The sequence below is a fragment of the Bufo bufo genome, chromosome 1, assembly GCF_905171765.1.
Source record: "Bufo bufo chromosome 1, aBufBuf1.1, whole genome shotgun sequence".
NCBI lineage: Eukaryota > Metazoa > Chordata > Amphibia > Anura > Bufonidae > Bufo > Bufo bufo.
In genome coordinates this window covers 660,459,403-660,481,931 of record NC_053389.1, presented here as the reverse complement: position 1 = coordinate 660,481,931, position 22,529 = coordinate 660,459,403, and the positions used below count along the sequence as shown (strand labels likewise).

The 22,529-nt window shown below is 46.6% G+C and overlaps 1 long non-coding RNA gene across 1 annotated transcript; it reads right to left on the bottom strand.

The window, feature by feature from the left end:
- Positions 1 to 5,986: 5,986 nt before the first annotated feature.
- On the bottom strand, positions 5,987 to 21,361 carry LOC120987156. The gene is made up of 3 exons (XR_005775937.1): positions 21,201 to 21,361; positions 14,177 to 14,186; positions 5,987 to 5,999 (listed from the first exon to the last, which is right to left on the bottom strand). It is a non-coding gene; the product is annotated as an uncharacterized LOC120987156 (long non-coding RNA).
- Positions 21,362 to 22,529: the final 1,168 nt, after the last annotated feature.

Genomic DNA, 22,529 nt, shown 5'->3' with positions numbered 1-22,529 from the left:
GAGCCCGGTCCTTAAGGGGTTAAACACTTTTTTTATTTTTTTTTTATTTTTTTTACACTTTGCGTTCCCCATAAGGTCATACAAGACCTCTGTGGGACATTTAACTTCACTTTTTTCACCATTGATGTCTCCTGTAACTGGGGCTGACATAGTAGCCCCAGTTACAGGGGAAATATAGCCTACAGAGAGGCTGTACAGCAGAATACAACACTGTACAGCCTCAGTGCAGGGCTGATCGAGGTCTGTAAAAGACCCAACAGCTCCTGCACTCTCTCGGCCCCGGTGGTCACATCACGCTTCCTGATCTGTATACACAGCGCTCATTGAGCACTGTGTATACAGTGATCTAGAAGGCAGGTACACATGGGAACTGTCCCTGCCTTCTCTCTGGGTTGCCCTGCTGTCACTGACAGTGAGCCCCCTGCTCAGCAGCTGCACGATTAGCATGAAACTGCAATCTCTGAATAGATGTTTTAGAACGTCCATTTAGAGATAAACAACTACCCATAGGACGTTTATATCCTATGGGCGGTCAAGAAGTGGTTAAGGACCTCATCTGGCTGGAAACCAGTTCAGCCGCACATGCTGGAAGGAAAATACCTGCCTTTCCAGACACAATCCCTCACTGTGCCCCCTTTGTTCAACCCTGAGGGGGTGGACACACACACCAGACAATGCACCCGGGACACGGCATCAGCGTTTCCCTGCAACCGGCCTGCTCTGTGTTCTACCGAGAACTTAAAGTTCTGCAGAGACAAAAAACATCTGGTCACCCAGGCATTCCTGTCTTTGGCCTGGCTCATCCACTTGAGAGGGGAGTGGTTGGTCACCAGGCGGAACTTTCTCCCCAACAAATAGTAGCAGAGAGACTCGAGTGCCCACTTGATAGCCAGCCACTCTCTCTCACTATACTGTACCTGGTTTCAGCTGGGGTGAGCCTGTGGCTTAGGAAGACAACGAGATGCTCCTCCCCGTTGACTTCCTGAGACAGTACAGCATCGAGGCCTACTTCGGAGGCACCCGTTTGTACCACAAACTCCCTCTTGAAGTTGGACGTCACCAAAACCGGTGACCCACACAGGGCTGACTTCAAAGCGGCAAAAGCCTCTTCCACACGCTCATCCCAGCGAACCATCACTCATTTTCATCCCTTCAAGAGCCCTGTCAAAGGCGTGGCTAGAGTAGCAAAGTGGGGAACAAACCTCATGTAATAGCCCACCATTCCCAGGAATGACTTTATTTGCCTAGTGATGACAGATCGGGGCCAATTCCATATCGCCTCCTATTTTGTTCACATGGGGTTTGATGACTCCACGCCCAATGATATACCCTTGGTACTTAGTCTCTTCTCACCCTATTGCACATTTTTTTGGGTTAGCAGTTAGGCCAGCTTTCCAAAAGGAGTCCACTACAGCCTGCACTTTGGGTAGGTGACTTTCCCAGTCGGTACTGTGGATGACAATATAATCCAGGTAAGCCGAAGCATACCGATGATGTGGACGAAGCACAATGTCCATTAGTCACTGAAAAGTGGCGGGGGCGCCATGCAGACCAAAGGGTATGACCTTATATTGATGCGACCCCTCAGGCATGTTTTCTCTTTGGCAGCCTCTGTTAAGGGCACCTGCCAGTACCCTTTCGTGAGGTCCAAAACAGAAAAATTCTGGGCTTGTCCTAACCTCTCGATGAGCTCATCCACCCAGGGCATGAGATACGCTTCGAATTTGGAAACTTCATTAAGTTTTTGAAAGCTGTTACAAAACCGCAACGTCCCATCCGGCTTGGATATCAATACTATAGGACTGGCCCACTCAATTTTTGACCCCTCAATAAAGTCTAGCTGCAACATTAGCTGCACTTCCTCCAATATGGCTTGTCACTAAGCCTCGGGTACCTGGTATGGTTTTAATCAGGCTCAGTGACAATGTCATACTGGATTATGGAAGTGCATCCAGGGAGGTCCGAGAACACATCAGTGTTCCGAATAACGAACTCCCTGGCCTCCTGAGTCTGTTTAGAGGAGAGGCTGTCAGCAATATTTACTGTGGCAGCCGCCTCTCTTTCATCAGACAGAGAGGCCGGTACCTCTTCTCCTAGAAAACCCAACCGCGGGCTATCTTCTATACAGGTTTCCGTATCTTTCCACGGTTTGAATAAATTCACATGGTAAACCTGCTCTGGCTTTTTCGGTCCTGGCTGGTGTACCTTGTAGTTTACATCTCCAATTTTCTTGAGTACCTTGTAGGGCCCCTGCCACCTAGCCAGGAACTTACTGTCCATGGTCGGCACCAGAACCAAATCTCGATCACCTGGGTTAAAGATCTGGACCCGAGCCTGCCGATTATAGACCCGACTCTGGGCTCGCTGAGCTGCCTCCATATGCTCCCTAACAAGAGGCAACACTGTCTCTATCCGATCTTGCATCTGGGTAACATACTCAATGACACTTTTATGTGGAGTGGGTTGTTGTTCCCACGCCTCTTTGGCCACGTCCAAGAGAGTGCGAGGGTGTCTGCCATATAGCAGTTCGAAGGGCGAGAACCCAGTAGAGGCCTGGAGTACGTCTCGCACTGCAAACATGAGATAGGGCAGAAGGAGGTCCCAGTCCTTTCCATCTTTAGACAATACCTTTTTCAACATATTTTTTAATGTTTGGTTAAAACGTTCTACCATCCGTTTGCAGTTGGTAAACGGACGTTCGTAGTTGTTTTATGTGCAGCAACTTACAGAGTTCCCTCATCACCTTGGATATAAAAGGGGTCCCTTGGTCGGTCAGAACCTCTTTAGGTAGTCCTACTCAGGAAAACATCTCCATTAACTCCTTAGCTATGAGTTTGACCGAGGTATGTCAAAGTGGCACCGCCTCCGGGTACCCAGTGGCGTAGTCTAGAATGACTAAGATGTTTTGATGCCCTCTGGCGGACTTTGGTACAGGGCCTATGAGGCCCATAGCTATTCGATCCAACGGTACTTCGATAATCGGGAGAGGTACTAGGGGACTACTGAAATGTCGCTGGGGGCTAGTTATCTGGCAGGTCGGGCAAGACTTACAAAACTCTTCCACTTCTTTGAATATGCTGGGCCAGTAAAACCGCTATTGAATACGATCCTGAGTTTTCTGCAGCCCCAGGTGACCACTGAGAATGTGTTGGTGGGCTAGATCTAACACAAGCTTGCGATAAGCCTTGGGGACCATCAACTGTTCAATAGGCTCACCCCGTAGTTGGTTTACTCGATACAATATATCCTGATGAACCCCAAAATGGGGAAAAACTGACTCTGCCCCAGGTTGTTGTGATTCACCATCTACTATTAACACATTTTCCCAGGCGTGGGATAGGGTTGGGTCCCGAGGTTGGGCGGTACAAAATTATCCCTGGAGACATTGAGGTCTGCCAATTCAGGACCCGGCGGCAAGTCTTCCATGTCTCCAACCATCACACTTAGCAGGGTTGTCGCCCCCTCTTCCACCGAAATGGCGGTCACCCCTACCGCTGGCCCTTCGTTCTCAGGTTCACAGGGTTCTGGTCTCCCGGGCCACTCTGCTAGGGTTACCCAAGTTTCATGGGTATCAGTCACTCTCATAGCAGGCCACAGTGCCGGGAAGCCCGGGAAGTCTCTCCCTATTATAAGTTCGTAGTGTAAATTTGGGGCAACTGCCACTTCATGAGTACATCTGCCAGCCCCTGTAATTAGAGACACCAGGGCGGTGGGATAGTCTTTTAAGTCTCCATGGATGCACATGACCCCGACTTTCCAGACAGTATACTCCGCTGACCGTAACAGGGGAGCCCTTACTAGGGACACCAGACTCTCCTACCTCCACCTGGCACAGGTGGTTTAGAGTTTTTTGGGTACATGCTACACACAGCTTCCTGGCATATAGCGACTGACGATAGCCATAGTTAGTATCCATGGGTTCCACCTGATGGGGACAGTCAACTCTTACATGGCCCGGCTCCTGACACCACCAGCAGACTATCGGAGCCAGGTCAGTAGAGGGTACACCCCGAGTGGGTTTGGTTGTTCCAAGTTTCCTAGTCTGGAATGGAGATTTATGGGGTTTCACTGCCCCCTCCCAAAAGAACCCCCTGTAACAGTCTTAGTAGCCTCGTAGCGCTCCACCAGGTCCACTATTTCTAGAGCGTTGCCAGGAGACACCTGGACGATCCACTGCTGGAGAGGGGGTGGCAGAGCCCTCCATAACATTTTAGCCAATAGTCTATCCAGCATAGCCGTGGGACTACATCAGGCTGTAGCCACTTTTGCAAGTTCTCGCAGGCTCAACCGGCTTAAACCCCCACTGATATACCCGCTAGGCCCGGACCAACATATTTATCCCCAGTCTTGCCAAAATCTCACCCTTTACTTTTTGATAGTCGGCCGCTTGATCATCCTTATCAAAATACACCCGCTGGGAATCAGATGCCAGAAATGGAGCGATGACCTCAGCCCACTGGTCAGGGGGTAGCTTTTTCCTGGCCACTTTCTCGTACATCGCCAGGTAGATTTCGATGTCGTCTGCGGGGTTCATCTTAGGAATCGCGGCATGGACTGCTTTCCAAGCATCGTGGACGAGCGGGGTTGCTCCTGCTGTCTGCAAAGCCATCACGTGTTGTAGTAGCAACTGGTTAGTCTCCTACTGCTGCTTATTAGCCTCGCTTTGCTGCAGGTTTTTCTTTCGCTGCTGCAGATTAGCCTCCATGAGGGCCTTCACAACAGCCTCCATTTTGTCATAGGGCATTGGTTGTAATACAGCTGGTTTAAAGTAAGACATACAACCATGCCTGAAAAATGTTTTGGAGTGAATACGGTGGCTCTCCTGTGTGGGCAATATGCAAGGTGCACGTGTCTAAGCTGACTCACCCAGTCAGAAAAGGCAGGCGTATAGGAACATAGGAAGACAGGCACTCTATATGAGGTCACCAGCAGATATCAACAAAGGACAAGGGATAGTGTGTATATGATAAAAAACTATATTTATTTGGATAGTAATAGAAACGTTATCAATATAGGTCACTCCCAATGTACAGGGAGAGGAGTGAGTGGTGTAAAATAGAAAAATGGATAAATGAATAAAGAAAAATAATGTGAAAAAGTGATGATAAAATACCCTGTATTGTGCTATAACTCCAGAATCATGGTATGTAGAACTATAAAATATTAGACAAATATAGCCAATAGTCTGAGATGGATTCAGTTGATTAAAATTAGTAAAAAGTTAGTACAAAGATCTAAATTGTGACAGGTTTAAAAGGATATATCAGCAGCATTCCAGATCTGATGTATGTGTATACACAGCTTTGCAAAAGTTATTTTCAGCGAACCAGTGCCTGGTGGCGTCCCACCTAAAATTGGCTAACTGGTCTCCGTTACCTTTCCTGGAGGATCGTCAGTTCTTCTATGTAGGTGTCTCAGCGCAGGATCCTCTGTGGATGCTTATTGCGGTTATGGATAGACGGGGCCGGCAGCGCGGTTGCAGATGGATGCGATGACCGCAAAGGGCTGCTGTTTGTGGATCGGTCTGTCGATGTGAATGTTGTTGTCTGTTCCTCCGGTCAGAGGGCTGCTGCGCAGTTTAGCACGCGCTTTTTTCAGGCGCTTTAATTCCCGGTGTTGTCAATGGATGGAGGCAGCCTGATGGTGCAGGGGAGTTTGGAAGCGCTTCCCAGGGCTTGGATAACCATACACGTTTCGAAGGATTGCAGCCTTCTTCATCAGTGGTAGCCCGTGCAACAGCCTGCCAGGGTTTAAATGTCCTCATCAGGTTGCATCAAAAAAACGGGATGGTCCACAGCACACAGAGGATCCTGCGCTGAGACACCTACATAGAAGAACCGACGATCCTCCAGGAAAGGTAACAGCGACCAGTTAGCCAATTTTAGGTGGGACGCCACCAGGCACTGATTCGCTGAAAATAACTTTCGCATAGCTGTGTATACACATACACTCACCTAAATAATTATTAGGAACACCATACTAATACGGTGTTGGACCCCCTTTTGCCTTCAGAACTGCCTTAATTCTACGTGGCATTGATTCAACAAGGTGCTGATAGCATTCTTTAGAAATGTTGGCCCATATTGATAGGATAGCATCTTGCAGTTGATGGAGATTTGAGGGATGCACATCCAGGGCACGAAGCTCCCGTTCCACCACATCCCAAAGATGCTCTATTGGGTTGAGATCTGGTGACTGTGGGGGCCATTTTAGTACAGTGAACTCATTGTCATGTTCAAGAAACCAATTTGAAATGATTTGAGCTTTGTGACATGGTGCATTATCCTGCTGGAAGTAGCCATCAGAGGATGGATACATGTTCTCATTCTGTTTACGCCAAATTCGGACTCTACCATTTGAATGTCTCAACAGAAATCGAGACTCATCAGACCAGGCAACATTTTTACAGTCTTCAACAGTCCAATTTTGGTGAGCTCGTGCAAATTGTAGCCTCTTTTTCCTATTTGTAGTGGAGATGAGTGGTACCCGGTGGGGTCTTCTGCTGTTGTAGCCCATCCGCCTCAAGGTTGTGCGTGTTGTGGCTTCACAAATGCTTTGCTGCATACCTCGGTTGTAACGAGTGGTTATTTCAGTCAACGTTGCACTTCTATCAGCTTGAATCAGTCGGCCCATTCTCCTCTGACCTCTAGCATCCACAAGGAATTTTTGCCCACAGGACTGCTGCATACTGGATGTTTTTTCCTTTTCACACCATTCTTTGTAAACCCTAGAAATGGTTGTGCGTGAAAATCCCAGTAACTGAGCAGATTGTGAAATACTCAGACCGGCCCGTCTGGCACCAACAACCATGCCACGCTCAAAATTGCTTAAATCACCTTTCTTTTCCATTCTGACATTCAGTTTGGAGTTCAGGAGATTGTCTTGACCAGGACCACATCCCTAAATGCATTGAAGCAACTGCCATGTGATTGGTTGACTAGATAATTGCATTAATGAGAAATAGAACAGGTGTTCCTAATAATTCTTTAGGTAAGTGTACATCGGATCTGGAATGCTGCTGATATATCCTTTTAAACCTGTCACAATTTAGATCTTTGTACTAACTTTTTACTAATTTTAATCAACTGAATCCATCTCAGACTATTGACTATATTTGTCTAATATTTTATAGTTCTACATACCATGATTCTGGACTTATAGCACAATACAAGGTGTTTTATCATCACTTTTTCACATTATTTTTCTTTATTCATTTATCCATTTTTCTATTTTACACCACCAACTCCTCTCCCTGTACATTGGGAGTGACCTATATTGATAACGTTTCTATTACTACCCAAATAAATATAGTTTTTATCAGATACACACTATCCCTTGTCCTTTGTTGATATCTGCTGGTGACCTCATATAGAGTGCCTGTCTTCCTATGTTCCTATACGCATGCCTGAAAAATGCAGAAACCAAAAATATTGGCGTTTATGCCAACCTCACTGCTCTTGCCCAAATCCTCCACCAATTGTGGGGTTTCGCTCTGGTAAGCAGGCGCAGTACAGAGGCAAAATACATGTTCTTAACTCAAAGCGTCAATGTGTATTCACACTTGAGACAATCGCACAAAACAGCACATAACTTTGCAGTCTTGGTGTTAATTCACACACAATGGAAAGTTCATATAACACAAGTCACCTTGCTGGCAGTTCTGCCTCCAGTAGTCCACAGCAGGCTTTAGGGGGCCTGTTTCCCTAGCATGTGGCTCTCAGCCCTTCAGCACGGCACAAAGCCTCAGATCCCCAAAACAGAGGCATCTCTGCTGAGCCCAGCTGCCTATTTAAGGACAGCCAGATGCTGCCAAAACCCAGACCGGCACTTAAACTCCGGTCTGGTATTTGACCTCACCTGGCTGGAAACCAGGGAGGAAAATGCCTGCCTTGCCAGACACAACCCCTCACTGTGTCACAATAGTAAGAGAATCAACTGCCGTGTATCTCTTTTCTAACATAACTGCTCAGTCCTAGTCAAGTGAATGGCCTTGAGCTGTAATACCAAGCATGGCCCATGGACCAGTGCTGCTGTTTTTGCAAAAATAAACTGCCTTTACAAAGGTCTGCCACCTTTCCTGATATGTCTGCTTTAGTAACTACTTGCATTCCTCATGTAGTAACAATTCATATGATTCTATGTTGTGCCATTCCTTTACGATTCCTGCTGGAAGTTAAGAATGAATTGCTAGCAGTTTGCAATGAAGGTCAGATGGGTGTTACTAGTTGGGGGTGTGTCTGTGCACAGTCTGACACTAACCAATCAGTGCTGCCAAGGTTAGACTGTACAGGGACAAACCCCCAACCGGTAGAACCCATCTGGACCTTCATCGTAAATAATGAATAATTAATTCCTTTTCAACTTCTTGCAGGAATAATAAAGAAATGACACAAAATAAAGACATAAGAATAGATGCTCCAGAAATGTTATTACTTGGGGAATGCAAGTAGTTACTAAAACAGACATGTCAGGAGAAGTAATAGGTCTTAATTAGTGTTGAGCGAGCATGCTCAGTCAAATACCAGTTCGGGTTGAACATCGCTATGCTCGGCACATGGCGGTACTCGACCGTATTTGCTCGAGCGCAATGCTCGAGTCTCCTCCCCGCACGTTTCGCGGCTGCTAAGTAGCCAATAAATGCGCAGTTAAGTACTGCCCTCACTGTAATGCCAGTAGCCATGTTGACTACTGGCATTACAGTGATTGGCTGGCCAGAATGCATCATCGGGTGCTATATAGCACCCGATGATGCGTGTTCAGCTCATTCTAAGTCAGGGAGAGCTGAGGATAGGAAGGGACAGAGTGCAATCGAATATTATAAGTATACAAAAACGTTTCAGAGACCCAAAAGCCCTTGTAAGGACTATTGTGTGTGACAGCAGCAATTTTTGTAGCGCAACCTGCGCTAAATTGCTCAGTGTTAGGCCTCTTGCCCATGGGCGTGTGCGCCCCCGTGGTTGTGCTGTGGCCAGCAAAATGCAGGCTGCAATGCACGAGCACAGTCCGTGGGGCAGCCGCATCGGATCCGTCCGTTCAGCAAAAAGATAGGACGTGTTCTATCTTTTTGCGGAACGGAAGTACGGGACGAAACCCCACGGAAGCACTCCGTAGTGCTTCCGTAGGGTTCAGTTCCGTGGTTACGTTCCGCACCATTCCGCATCTCCAGATTTGCGGACCCATTGAAGTGAATGGGTCCGCATCCGTGATGCGGAATGCCCATGGAACGGCGCCCGTGTATTGCGGATCCGCAAATGCGGTCCACAATACGGCAACAGGGCGCACAAGCCCGTGGGAAAGAGGCATTAGGGAGAGCTGTGCATAGGAAGGGACAGACAGTGTAGGGAGTGTAATAGAAAGATTTTTTATACAAAAAACTTTTCAGAGACCCAAAAGTCATTTTAAGGAATAAAATATATATTTTTAGCTAAATACCGTGTAATAGGCCGCTGCGGACAGTTAAATTATCCGCACCACATTTCCTGTGTAAAGAGTGCGCATCCCTAAAATATCAGTAACATCCAGAGCACTTTTTCCGTAGACGGTGTCCACTGCGGACAGTTAAATTATTCGCGCCACAACTCCTGTTTAAAGTGTGCGCATCCCTAAAATATTGATTTTTTTCTTCGGTTTGGTGCGTATTATTGTCAGTCTGTAAAAGTGGCATACTATTCGGACAACATCATTCCCAGTAGAGACCTGCGAGTCCAAGATGCATCCAGACATCCTCCACATGCTGTTCCAGAACCATTTCGGTGGTGTTTCCATCAATTTCTAACATTTTCCTATGAACCAGCCACCCTCCTCTCTTCAGAGCAGGAGGTACCTGGTTTAATGCTCGGGTTCTCCCATTGACTTCCATTATACTCTGGTGCTTGGTCGAGCACCCAAACATCCTGATGTGTTCGGCCCGAGCACCTGAGCACTATGGTGCTCGATCAAAACTAGTCCTAATTAAAGTGTGGGTTGAAACATTCAAAATAGACATATAAAAAATCTTTTGTTATACTCCTGAGTTACATCCTGTCTTATAGTCTAGATTTGCTTTCTCAATTTTGGATGCTTTATAGCTAAAATTGCCCCACTATTCCTTGTTGGCTCACACTCTGCACATAGCTGGATTTGATGATTTGCATTCTGGGAAGTGTGTTCTTTACTCCAGGCACTATGTAGTAATCCCATTTAGGAAAATCTCCATCAGGCTGAAAACACACATAGGTATTTTATTGCATTTTTCTGCACTTTTGTAGTTTTTATTAGTGTTTTATTAAAGGTTCCATTAGGAATTCAAACTACCTATACAGTGTGGTCTTCATTAGTAAAATATCAGGCAACTGCAGCCTAACTGTCTGCGTGGTTCTTGGCAGCAGCTGGCCGCAACCCAACCGGATCACGACCGTGTAGTTCTACCCGTAGCTGCATTTAAATGCATCAATCATCCCTAAACAGATTTATTGTTTGTGAGCAACACACTCCTATTGTCACGCATTGCCCTGTGAATGTGCGGAGATCTGTCAGACTGGCTGCACATGTCTGACTTCTTTGTTTGTTTTGATTTGGGTTTGAGCTGGATCCACCTTCCCTCAGGTGTACTGGGTTTCATTGTTAGTGGGGCTATTTATCCCTCCTTCCCCCAATGGCCTGTGCGGGTTATAGTTCTTTCCTGGGAGCTTTTGATTTGTGGTGGATCGTCTGCTCCAGCTCTGCTCAAGATAAGTCCTCTCCTTCATTTCCCCTTTGTGTGTTTTATCTAGGCCTCTAGGGAGACGCTTGCTTCCTCCTGGTTTGAAGAAGCAGGTTGCCCCTTCCCTTTTCCCTGCTGTTTAGGGTTTGCCCAGGGTGTTTAGGTTTAGGCACAAGGGCATGTTGATATCCACCCTAAGGGTATGCACATGGGCACAGCAGTTTAGGGAAAGCTTTTAGGGATCGCTAGGAGGTGACCCTTTTCTCCCTAGCTTTTGGGCCTAGTCGTTTGTTCTCTTTGTTTTCCTGTGCTTGGTTATTTCCTACATATTGGGACATTATAACCCGCAAAAAAAAAACTGTCATATCCCTGCTGTTTGCGAATTGGAGGCTATGGATGCCTTGGTTGATCGCATGCAGGGATTATCGCTGGAGGTTGCTGATCTCCGCAGTTCTGTTGCACGGTGTCAAAATGCTCTGGCGTCTGGCGCCGTTGGAGGAAATCAGGTCTGCTTAGAGTCTAAAGTCGCTCTCCCTGATAGGTGCTCAGGGGGTGGTGATGACTTTATTCGGTTCAGGGAGTCCTGCAGATTGTATTTTCGTCTGCGGCCGATGTCATCTGGTGACGAGAATCAAAGAGTGGGGATCATTATATCTCTGCTCAAAGGAGACGCCCAGTCCTGGGCTTTTTCTCTACGGACCGGTTCACCATCCCTCTGGTCGGTGGATTAATTTTTTAGAGCCTTGGGCTTAATTTATGATGACCCAGACCGGGTCTCTATGGCTGAATCTAAGCTGTGCAGTTTGTTACAGGGAGAACGTACTGCGGAGTTGTATTGTGCAGAATTTAGAAGATGTGCAACTGACTCGGGGTGGAATGATCCTGCACTCCGGAGTCAGTTTTGTCAGGGGCTATCTGAGAGGCTTTTCATGAGTATCCCGATTCATTGGAGACGGCCATGTCTTTGGCAGTGCGGCTTGATATACGTCTTAGAGAAACGTATAAGATTCATCTTGAGTGGGGGGTCCCATCGGTAAGTGGATCCGCCCCACCTAGTCCCCGGGGTAATATGACTTTTGAATCTGGGGTAGGAGAGGAGCCTATGCAGTTGGGCCAGGTTTCCTTTCACTCAGGTGATAGAAATTTTAGGAAGCTAAATAAGCTATGTTACTTTTGTGGAAAAGGTCATTTTGTGTGCGCATGTCCTTTTGTTAAACCTCAAAGCGGTAATGAAAAACTACAGAGGTATTCACATAAAGATTAAAAAAAGACTTCCCTGATTCTTGATAGTGTGAATGGGGAGTCTGAGCAAGCAAATATGCATTCTCCCTGCAATACCCATTTCCTCCTGCCTGCCATGGTGGCGCTAGACTCAGGAAATTTTGATTTTGAGGTATTTGTTGACAGTGGTGCGGGGGTAAACCTTATTGATTTTCAGTTCCTTCAAAATCCTGGTTTTAGAACTAGCACTTTAGATAAAGAGATACCAGTGTTTGCTATTGATTCCTCCCCTCTCTCACAAAAGAGTCTTACTCATATCGTTCATGACATTCAGTTAAGGGTGGGTGATTCACATGTTGAGTCCATTTCTTGTTTTGTTTGAAGGGCTTTCCTGCTCCAATGGTTCTGGGTTTACCGTGGTTGATAAAGCATAACCCCACTATTGACTGGCAAACAAGACAAATCAGTAGCTGGAGTGAATTTTGCTCGGACAACTGTCTTTGTGCTTCTATCTCAGGGGTGTCAACTACGGTCCTACCTCAGTTTCTCTCAGATTTTGCGGATGTATTCTCGGAGGGTGGAGCTCAGGAGCTGCCTCCCCATCGAGAATATGATTGTCCGGTCAACCTCACCCCTGGAGCTAAACTGCCAAAATCTCGACTATACAACCTTTCCCAACCCGAAAGAGAAGCTATGCGGAAGTATATTGCAGAGAGTTTGACAAAGGGACATATTAGGCCATCTTGGTCCCCTGTGGCCGCCGGCTTCTTTTTTGTAAAATAGAAAGACGGATCACTTAGACCGTGTTTAGAGTTCTGGAAATTGAATCACATTACGGTCCGTGATCCGTATCCCCTTCCTTTGATTTCTGATCTATTTGATCAAATTGTGGGAGCCAAGATGTTCTCCAAGTTGGATTTAAGAGGAGCTTATAATCTGATCAGAATTAAGGAAGGAGATGAGTGGAAAACGGCCTTCAATACACCCGAAGGTCATTTCGAGAATCTTGTCATGCCCTTTGGTTTAACTAATGCGCCAGCGGTCTTTCAGCAATTTGTCAATGATATTTTCCATCATTTAGCGGGAAGGTTCATTGTTATTTACCTTGATGATATACTAATTTACTCGCCTGATTTGGAGACCCATCAGGATCACGTGAGACAGGTGTTGTCGATCCTTCGGGAGAATAAATTTTATGCAAAATTGGAAAAATGTGTATTTGCTGTCCAGGAGCTACCGTTTGTAGGATACCTGCTTTCTGACTGTGGTTTTCGTATGGACCCTGAAAAGGTCCGGGCGGTACTGGAATAGGACCAGCCTGAGAATCAGAAAGCTCTTATGCAGTTTTTGGGTTTTAAAAATTACTACAGAAAATTCATCTTGAATTATTCCACCATTGTAAAACCTTTCACAGATATGACTAAAAAAGGCGCCGACTTTTCTGTCTGGTCGGATGAGGCATTACAGGCCTTTTCTGCTTGGCGTACGGGTGAGGAACCCGTCTAGGGACATCAGGGCAGTCAGGTGCCAGCCGCAAGGTGAGTGTCACGACTGCTATCCCAGAAGCAGTCGTGTCGCACCAGACGGAGGGGAAGGGGGACCCTTATCTACGGATGGGAATAGTATGGCCACCCCTGACTAACCCTAAGCTGGCACCTGTCTGCCCTGATACCCTAGACGGGGTGTGAACCCGTGCGGCGAGCTGGATGCCTAAACCCTCAGTCACCCTAACAAGCCTAGAGTGGGGAAAGGCCGATGGGAGCACTAGTCACCATCACTCATGTCTAGGAGAACAGCAGGGGAAGACAGCAACAAACAAACTATAGCAGAGATAGACTTATCCAGTCACGAGCAAAGAAGGCGATCCCAATCACGACAGTCCACGCCGGACAAGAGCTCCACAGCAACACCATCAAACGATCTCCTTCAATGGTCAGAATAGAACTGGAAGTAAGGACTATATCTGGCAATGACTGCAAGTGAAACTGAAACTAATATAGTAGCTGGGAGTGGCAGACAGGACTCACCTGAGAAGGATGCCTACAAACTCCCAGTCAGGACAAAAAGGTTCACAAGGCAAAACCCAGATGACATACCCTGAACCACGGAGCAAACTCACAAGCTATCGCGAGTTGCAAGTCGCTGCGACCTTCTCCTCCCAGACCTGTCTGGATCAGTCACAGTCGTGACAGTGAGTCAGGGGTCACCATCTTCCCTCTCCCTTGGACAGGGCCTTCCCATTTCCCTCCCTTTGCGTGACGCCGGTCATTACACTGCCGATCTCCTGTTCTTTTTTCAGGACCTGTCAAAGGACCCGTGGTGACTTCACTGAGCTTATCACATGGTCCATCACCATGGTGATGGATCATGTGATGTATCATGTGATGAGCACAGTGATGTCACCACACGTCCTTTGACAGGTCCTGAAGAAAGAACAGGAGACCAGCAGCTACGCAATCAATTGGAGGAGGTGAGTTAATTTTTATTTTATTTTTTAACCCTCAATTGACCTTCTACTAAGCATTCTGAATTAAAGAATGCTATTATTTTGCTTGTGGATGCTTACGATTTTCACGCAGCCCCATTCACTTCTATGGGGCCTGCATTGCGTGAAAAACGCACAATATAGAGCATGCTGTGATTTTCATGCAACGCACAAGTGATGCGTGAAAATCACCACTCATGTGCACAGCCCCATAGAAATGAATGGGTCTGGATTTAGTGCGGGTGCAATGCGTTCACCTCACGCATTGCACCCGAGCAGAAAAGTCACCTGTGTGAAAGGGTCCTAAAGGTACATTTACACAGGGAAATTATTGTGCATCAGAGTTTGTAGGAGGTTTGTTTCCAGATAATTCTAATCCTTGGCCCATGTAAAAGGGCCTTTAGAACAGTTAAGCTAGGTCCACGGCGTTCAGTGATCTGGCATTGCTGGATGCTGCCTGAATGCTGGCAGCAACCCCGCAAATAAGCCAAGAACCGGACAGAAAAATATTGCTGCAAACACCCTGACGGATCTGTGGTTGGATCTCTAGTGTGAAACCAGCCTTACTAGCAAACTCTCATGCACAACACATCCATATAAATAGGAGTCAAATCTAGAAGAATGCCCAGCTAGGACTCTACTTACATCTCTGTTGTGGACTCCATCTTAAATGGAAACCATCATAAAGCACCTGATCCACTGTATTGTGGACAACTGGTGGTGACTGACAGGCTTGTCATTTTGCCAGGAAGCAAAACATTACTTGTCGCTGTATTCTTTGCATCAAATACATTGAAATCTGTAATAAGGCTTCAACGCAAATGGAAACAATGCAGCCTTGGAGGTTGGAAGACGATCCTCAAGTAACCAAATCATTTGTGGATAGAGATGTCGCGAACATAAAATTTTCCGTTCGCGAACGGCGAACGCGAATTTCTGCAAATGTTCGCGAACGGGCGAACCGCCATAGACTTCAATAGGCAGGTGAATTTTAAAACCCACAGGGACTCTTTCTAGCCACAGTAGTGATAGAAAAATTGTTTCAAGGGGACTAACACCTGGACTGTGGCATGCCGGAGGGGGATCCATGGCAAAACTCCCATGGAAAATTACATAGTTGACGCAGAGTTGGATTTTAATCCATAAAGGGCATAAATCACCTAACAATCCAATATTTTTTTGAACAACGTGGTTTAAAACATCCAGTGTGTGTATACAATCAGGTATGATGTTGTATCGATCAGGTAGTGTAACGGGTTACGCCCGCTTCACAGACATTGACAGACCAAACTTAATGCACCGCAAACAAACGCAAACAGTCCATTTGCCCAACCGCAAACTCACCATTTGTACAAGGTTGGATACCAAGCTAGCCATGTCCCGTTGATGTCATTGAAGGTTTCTTCCTCCACCCAGCCACGTACAACACCAAGGGTCACGGAAAGGTGAATTGAATTGATTTTTCGAACGGGGAGATGGTTAAAAAAACGCTGGCTCCCTCCCCTTTGTTTGAATCCATGGTCACTGCGTCTGTGCCGTGCAATTTACTGTCCCACCCGATATGAGTGGTATTTTCTGTAGTTCTCTCTTCTCATCAGTTTAATCCCTGTTACGTCCCCAATCTGGGGTCCATTTATTAAATTGATTTTTCGAACGGGGAGATGGTTAAAAAAAAGCTGGCTCCCTCCCCTTTGTTTGAATTTACGCCACGGTCACTGCGTCTGCGCCGTGCAATTTACTGTCACACCCGATATGAGTGGTATTTTCTGTAGTTCTCTCTTCTCATCAGTTTAATCCCTGTTACGTCCCATATCAGGGTGGGGTTGCCTTTTGTGAAAAAAAATTTAGGCCGGGTACCTTCGACTGCCTTCACAGTGACAGACCAAACTCTGATACACCAAACTGAATTGAATTTAGGAACCGGGAGATGGAAAAAGCAGCTTGGTCGGTCCTCTTACTCCCAAGTTGGGGCACTGCGCGTGCACGGAGTAATGTGCTGTGACACCCTATATGAGTGGTGTCTTAAATAGTACTATTCCTATCAGTTTAATCCCTGTTACGTCCCCTATCCGGGGACATGTGTCAAATTGATTAACCATTGTCGAATTAACGAACCATTACGACATGCTGGAATAATTTAGTTCTGAGCTTTGTACTTGCTTTGTATTGGAATTGATGGGGATTTTTTAAATTGTCTGCATTATTTCTAATAAACTATTAAGAGACTTTATTATGATTTTTTTATTTTATGTACAAACCGGATTCCAAAAAAGTTGGGACACTATACAAATCGTGAATAAAAACTGAATGCAATGATGTGGAGGTGCCAACTTCTAATATTTTATTCAGAATAGAACATAAATCACGGAACAAAAGTTTAAACTGAGAAAATGTACCATTTTAAGGGAAAAATATGTTGAATCAGAATTTCATGGTGTCAACAAATCCCCAAAAAGTTGGGACAAGGCCATTTTCACCACTGTGTGGCATCTCCCCTTCTTCTTACAACACTCAACAGACGTCTGGGGACCGAGAATACCAGTTTCTCAAGTTTAGAAATAGGAATGCTCTCCCATTCTTGTCTAATACAGGCCTCTAACTGTTCAATCGTCTTGGGCCTTCTTTGTTGCACCTTCCTCTTTATGATGCGCCAAATGTTCTCTATAGGTGAAAGATCTGGACTGCAGACTGGCCATTTCAGTACCCGGATCCTTCTCCTACGCAGCCATGATGTTGTGATTGATGCAGAATGTGGTCTAGCATTATCTTGTTGAAAAATGCAGGGTCTTCCCTGAAAGAGATGACGTCTGGATGGGAGCATACGTTGTTCTAGAACCTGAATATATTTTTCTGCATTGATGGTGCCTTTCCAGACATGCAAGCTGCCCATGCCACAAGCACTCAGGCAACCCCATACCATCAGAGATGCAGGCTTCTGAACTGAGCGTTGATAACCTTGTCCTCTTTGGTCCGGATGACATGGCGTCGCAGATTTCCAAAAAGAACTTCGAATTGTGACTCGTCTGACCACAGAACAGTCTTCCATTTTGCCACACTCCATTTTAAAGGATCTCTGGCCCAGTGAAAACGCCTGAGCTTGTGGATCTTGCTTAGAAATGGCTTCTTCTTTGCACTGTAGAGTTTCAGCTGGCAACGGCGGATGGCACGGTGGATTGTGTTCACTGACAATGGTTTCTGGAAGTATTCCTGAGCCCATTCTGTGATTTCCTTTACAGTAGCATTCCTGTTTGTGGTGCAGTGTCGTTTAAGGGCCCGGAGATCACGGGCATCCAGTATGGTTTTAAGGCCTTGACCCTTACGCACAGAGATTGTTCCAGATTCTCTGAATCTTCGGATGATGTTATGCACAGTTGATGATGATAGATGCAAAGTCTTTGCAATTTTTCGCTGGGTAACACCTTTCTGATATTGCTCCACTATCTTTCTGCGCAACATTGTGGGAATTGGTGATCCTCTACCCATCTTGGCTTCTGAGAGACACTGCCACTCTGAGAAGCTCTTTTTATACCCAATCATGTTGCCAATTGACCTAATTAGTGTTAATTGGTCTTCCAGCTCTTCGTTATGATCAAATTTACTTTTTCCAGCCTCTTATTGCTACTTGTCCCAACTTTTTGGGGATTTGTTGACACCGTAAAATTTTGAATCAACGTATTTTTCCTTTAAAATGATACATTTACTCGGATTAAACGTTTGATCTGTCATCTACATTCTATTACTATCACGGTCGGCGTGACTATCACATACGTGACACAGAGGGAGGGAACAAGGAAGGCCCTGCCCAAGTGAGAGGGAAGGTGGTGACCCCTGACTCACCTAGCGGCTGGCACCTGGCTGCCCTGACGTCCCTAGACGGGTTCCTCACCCGTACGCCGATCACGTGCCTAAAGCCCTGGCTTTCCCTAAGCTGAGCCCTAGATAGTGAACAGGGCGGTGGGAACACTAGTCCGCACCACTAGCTCTAAAGGAAAACACCAAGGGAAGGACAGACAATACAAACTCAGCATATAATCCCAGGTGGGCGACAACAGGAGACAACAAGAAGCCCAACAGGGATCCGGAGGGAAGCACTCTGGAACGACAACCAGGATTCACAACTCCAGTGGGTCAGTATAGATGTCCAGGCAGGAAGCTCTATAACTGGCAACTAGAGAAGAGTGAGGGGAGAATATAAGGAGGTTGGGAGTGGCAGACAAGAAACAGCTGAGGAGGAGAAGCTACGGATCCCTGATTGAGACAAAAAGGATAGCAAGGCAAACACAGAAAACAATCACTAAGAAACAACGTGATCTTTAGATATAGAGCGGGCAGCCACCCGCTGCGACCTCCTGACCCCGGGTATAACGGAGTCAGACGTGGCTCTTGATACCCTCGTGACAATTACAAATAAAATATTGACATTTGCCATCTCCACATCATTGCATTCAGTTTTTATTCACAATTTGTTTAGTGTCCCAACTTTTTTGGAATCCGGTTTGTATTAAAAACCCACCCATACATCTTAAAAAAAAAAAAAAAAAAAAAAAAAATTCAAGTTTTTTCTATGAAAAATTATCCAGCCGATCGCTTTTGGGCTGATCATAATGAAGCAACAGCCTTATCATCTGGGGTGTGGCAACATTGCCAACACACCCAGAGGTGATGATCGCTTCATTGTGATATGCAAGCCCCTTCACCACAACAAGGTAACGATCACGAAGGGGAATTGACTGTCACAACCAGACAGCTGAGAAGCTCTGACAGGAGCCGTCCAGATCCTCCTCCTTGAGTTTCTTTGTTTTGATTTCTGTTCCTCACCTCGTTAGTCTATCTCAGCTGTCATGCAGTCGGACTGATCACTTCCCTTTATATTCCTCCCCATAAGGCAGTTGGGTGCGGCTGATACAACTTCCTGGAGTGTGTGTGCATGCTGTTCACAGTTCCCAGCTCCCAGTTCCCAGTTCCCTGTCCACAGTCGTCTGCAAGATAAGTTCTGTTTATGTATTTATGATTTTCTGTTGTCTGGATCCAGGTGACCCTGACTCCCTCCGTGTCTGTGTAGGGAGCCGGTGGTCGTGTCCCCTCACTATTGTAGGGCCTTCAGGTCTAAGATAGCCGAGGTACGTGGATATGCGCCCATCCACCTTTGGGGTGGTCACATAGGCTGAGCAATAAGGGAGAGCGGCAGGTCGATTGCAGGGGTCTCCCTTTTGTTCCTTAGTTGTGGATCCAGTGAGTCATTGTTTGTATTGTATCATCTTGTTTCCTGTACACCATCCGTGACATTAAGGCCTCTCGTCTCATCAGGGTTTTCCATAGGTCCCATCCTGAGAAGGTGGGCCCTGAGTGTCCGGAGTCCACTCCTAGAGGGAGGGGTACTGTCACAACCAGACAGCTGAGAAGCTCTGACAGGAGCCGTCCAGATCCTCCTCCTTGAGTTTCTTTGTTTTGATTTCTGTTCCTCACCTCGTTAGTCTATCTCAGCTGTCATGCAGTCGGACTGATCACTTCCCTTTATATTCCTCCCCATAAGGCAGTTGGGTGCGGCTGATACAACTTCCTGGAGTGTGTGTGCATGCTGTTCACAGTTCCCAGCTCCCAGTTCCCAGTTCCCTGTCCACAGTCGTCTGCAAGATAAGTTCTGTTTATGTATTTATGATTTTCTGTTGTCTGGATCCAGGTGACCCTGACTCCCTCCGTGTCTGTGTAGGGAGCCGGTGGTCGTGTCCCCTCACTATTGTAGGGCCTTCAGGTCTAAGATAGCCGAGGTACGTGGATATGCGCCCATCCACCTTTGGGGTGGTCACATAGGCTGAGCAATAAGGGAGAGCGGCAGGTCGATTGCAGGGGTCTCCCTTTTGTTCCTTAGTTGTGGATCCAGTGAGTCATTGTTTGTATTGTATCATCTTGTTTCCTGTACACCATCCGTGACATTAAGGCCTCTCGTCTCATCAGGGTTTTCCATAGGTCCCATCCTGAGAAGGTGGGCCCTGAGTGTCCGGAGTCCACTCCTAGAGGGAGGGGTACTGTCACAACCAGACAGCTGAGAAGCTCTGACAGGAGCCGTCCAGATCCTCCTCCTTGAGTTTCTTTGTTTTGATTTCTGTTCCTCACCTCGTTAGTCTATCTCAGCTGTCATGCAGTCGGACTGATCACTTCCCTTTATATTCCTCCCCATAAGGCAGTTGGGTGCGGCTGATACAACTTCCTGGAGTGTGTGTGCATGCTGTTCACAGTTCCCAGCTCCCAGTTCCCAGTTCCCTGTCCACAGTCGTCTGCAAGATAAGTTCTGTTTATGTATTTATGATTTTCTGTTGTCTGGATCCAGGTGACCCTGACTCCCTCCGTGTCTGTGTAGGGAGCCGGTGGTCGTGTCCCCTCACTATTGTAGGGCCTTCAGGTCTAAGATAGCCGAGGTACGTGGATATGCGCCCATCCACCTTTGGGGTGGTCACATAGGCTGAGCAATAAGGGAGAGCGGCAGGTCGATTGCAGGGGTCTCCCTTTTGTTCCTTAGTTGTGGATCCAGTGAGTCATTGTTTGTATTGTATCATCTTGTTTCCTGTACACCATCCGTGACATTGACACTTGTATGTGCCTTTTTTTTTGCAGCCACAGTGCAGCACTAGAGGCCAGAAAAATTAGGCATGTGCACATGCCTGAAAAATTATGTTATTGTTGCAGCCGCTGTTGTAGCAGCGGCCGGAAAAATTGATGTTTTCAAGGCAGAAAGGTGACTAAAACATTGCGGCTTGAACCCTAGTTGGTGGCGGAGAATTCACGAAAGTCATCCGGTATGCAGACATTAAATACATAAACGTAAAAACACCAAGTTGGAGCTCACCTCACCATACACCACCGAGGAGCACGGACACAGAACCGGAACCAAGGCTGAGAAGTAGCGAAAAAAATAGATTGTCCAGCTTCACCTCGCAGTGCGTGTTTTATTAGGAAACGTGCTTAAAAACCAAACATCAGGCTCATTTCATCAACATGTTTCGAATCAACATATATTACAGATCCTTCCTCATGATACAGAGAATAAGACTGACAAATCTTATATACAGAGTAAAAGCAGACATTAAATACAGCAGCGTGGGGACCATTTTGAGGCCAAGGCATGTCATCAGGCCTTTTGTTAGTCAAACGTATCCCCCACTGTCAGTCCCTTCGGGATCCATGCCTCATTCATCTTAATGAAGGTGAGGTAATCAACACTTTTTTGACTGAGGCGACTTCTTTTGTCAGTGACAATGCCTCCTGCTGCACTGAAGGTCCTTTCTGACAGGACACTTGAAGCGGGGCAGGCCAGAAGTTCTATCGCAAACTGGGATAGCTCAGGCCACAGGTCAAGCCTGCACACCCAGTAGTCAAGGGGTTCATCGCTCTTCAGAGTGTCGATATCTGCAAGTTAAGGCGAGGTAGTCTGCTACCTGTCGGTCGAGTCGTTCTCTAAGGCTGGATCCCGAAGGGCTGTGGCGATGTGTAGGACTGAAAAAGCTCTGCATGTCCTCCATCAACAAATTATCTGTAAAGCGTCCTGTCCTTGCCGCCGAGGTCGTAGGAGGATTACTTTCACCTCTTCCCCTGTTAGATTCCCGTTGTGCTGTGACATCCCCTTTATAAGCTGTGTAAAGCATATTTTTTAATTTTGTTTTGAAATGCTGCATTCTTTCTGACTTTCGGTAAGTTGGTAACATTTCTGCCACTTTCTGCTTATACCGGGGGTCTAGTAGCGTGGCCACCCAGTATAGGTCATTCTCCTTCATCCTTTTTATACGAGGGTCCCTCAACAGACATGACAGCATGAAAGACCCCATTTGCACAAGGTTGGATGCCGAGCTACTCATTTCCCGTTCCTCGTCCTCACAGATGTCATTGACGGTCTGTTCTTCACCTCAGCCACGTACAACACCACAAATCCCAGATAGGTGACAACAACGAGCACCCTGGGATGCCTGCTGTGGTTGGTCTTCCTCCTCCTCAAAGCCACATTCCTCCTTTGACTCCTCTTCCTCATACTCCTCTTGCAGCGTTGCCGCAGGTCAACTCAACTTGTCACCTCCTCAAAAGGACGCATGAGCCTACAGGCATTGCGCATGAGCGTCCAGTAATGTGGCAAAAAAAGTCCCTGCTCCGCAG